The sequence below is a fragment of the Phaeoacremonium minimum genome (assembly GCF_000392275.1).
Source record: "Phaeoacremonium minimum UCRPA7 unplaced genomic scaffold PA7_03_scaffold_18, whole genome shotgun sequence".
Lineage (NCBI taxonomy): Eukaryota > Fungi > Ascomycota > Sordariomycetes > Togniniales > Togniniaceae > Phaeoacremonium > Phaeoacremonium minimum.
In genome coordinates, this window is record NW_006920925.1 from 53,336 (window position 1) to 55,796 (window position 2,461).

Consider the following 2,461-nt stretch of genomic DNA (forward strand, 5'->3'; position numbering starts at 1 on the left):
CGGAGTATTCCACTCAATGTTGTTGCTAAGGAGTCAAAATGCTGAAATGTTGCAATGACTGGCGGGACTCCTCGTTAGTGAGAAGACGGGTAACTGAGGCACCCAGAACGGTCATGAAGATGAAGTTCATGAGGCCAACAAAAAATAGTCGCAGAAGATGCTGTCTACCAAGAGTTAGTGGAAAAGCCAAGCAGGCATTTAACCTGAGGACTGACTTACTTTTGCAAAAGCCCTCACTCTATATGTGCATCCAGCTCCAATCAGGCCTGCTATAGTCATAGAGCTGACAATGGAGAGAGCAAAATATCCTTGGAAAGTTAGTGCTATTAAAGGGCTGAGAATACTTTGGGCAGCCAGCTGTGTGCTGGAAAGATGAGAAGCCGCAACCGTTAGGACTTCGAACGCAAGATACTCTGCTTCCATCATGAGAAATCCAGGTAAGGCGCAGGTTGAATATAACGCCCCAGGACTGAAATGCTTTGGTTGTGAAGCCGTTCCAGCACTTCTTACCATCTATGAACACCACGTAAAGAAACAATGAGACGGAAAGGATATTGTTCGTGAAAGCTGCAGCAATAGGGGCGCCAATAAAGCCAAATCCAAGTTTCCACACAAGAGCCCAGTTAATCAAAATATTAACAGGAGCTACAAATACCAGAATATAGGTCGCAGCATGGAAGATCCCTTGTAATTGAAGAAACTTCTTGCCGGCTTCGAACGCTGCGTAAAGCAAGATTTTCATATAAGTGCCGGAGAGATCGGTGATTTCTTAATGCGGAACCATAGTCCCTAGAATTTTGCCGGCCTTGTACCAGAATAATCCAATCGGTATAGTCAAGAGCCACAGAAATAGTAGCATTGAAGTGGCTTTTTAATCCAAATGCCTCAGCGCAGAGGGTGTCGAGAGCAGTTGCCATGCCCTGATATACAGTATAACCAGTGACATTGGCTGTCATTATGGACAAGGATACTTTTGACAAGGTCGTCAATGTGTGTACGTACAGATTGTGACGGAAGACTAACATGCCCCTAATTCGGCCTCTCCTAGATGTCCGACCTGAAATATGGTTGTAAGGCCAATGGAATGCTGTAATAAGCCTGAGACCACCAGAGGCAAAGCATTTTTAATGATGAACCACGTATCCTGGGTCCACGACTTATCTATAGCTTTCGTGATTAGCGCAAACATTATAAGAGTACGAGCGTAACATGTTTCAAATACAGTTTGAATCCACAGAATTGGAGTCCTTCAATAGAGGAGTCGTTTCCGTACAAGAGGATGACAGATATTGAGGCTGCTCTATTCATTGGCTTGGCCCTCCAACATGCTATATTTGACGCCGATAAGATAACAATACCAAAAGGGCGTGTTGAATCAATCAAGATGAATATTATCCTAAGTCTATGTCACGTGAGAATGTTAGAATCAGAGTGTGAGGCTCTATCAGACACGGCATCTTTAGGGCCACCTTTACCGAGTATTAACCAGAGAAGATTGAGCTTGAAATTCATTTCGCTGTTGCCCAAGCTTTCCGATGCAAGGATTGCGATGCCTAGATATGAGGCCAGGCCAACAAAGTCGGCCCCGCTAAAAACTACTGATGAGATGCGATTAAGCTAATTAACTTATTTCCGTTAATAGACCGATAGATACGGTAGATATGCCTGCTTGATCCGAAGAGTTCGCCCGATTGGCCCACACTATTATCACATGTCCATCTTCTCGATTCCTGGTCCTTGAGGATTAACTGTTATTTCACATAAACCCTAGCTTGCATATTATCCTTAATCACTTCAAATTTGAAATATTAGGTTATTAGCAGCCACAGGAAATCCGACTCTCGCGCTGACTGTGGTTAATGTACTGTACAATATGATTGGTCTCGCATTTGCCGTCATTGTGCTAGCGCACTGCTTCAATGCCTGGGGCCACATCGCCCAACAACCATTCAAGCAGCGATTTACATTGAATGGACAACAAACTTTTCACGAGACATCGATTTATCGTCCTCTGAAAAGTGTCTCCACGCCAGATACGCATAGTAATACTGCCGCCGCCGCAGTCGCGCCTCTTGACTTTCATATCTACGACAACTTCGGCAAAGATGTGCCCATGCCCGGAATTGCAACCTTTGCCCATCTTAATTGGACTAACTGTTTTACTTCAGAGAGCGATGGAATGTTCGACATTGGCATTGTGGGTATGCCTTTTGACCTGGGTGTGAGCTATCGACCAGGACAGCGATTTGGCCCTGCTGCTACTAGGTCCGTTTCGCAGCGTATGGGCCCTTCTATTGGCTATAGGTGAGCAACGACACTGCGCCAGAAGCTTTCCAGCTGTGATGGACCAAAGTTGCTGATAGCTTGGTAGTATGGCTCATGGCATGATAAACCCGTTTCTGGACTGGGCAACCGTTGTTGATTGCGGAGACATTCCCAACTCCGTCTTCGACAAGTATGA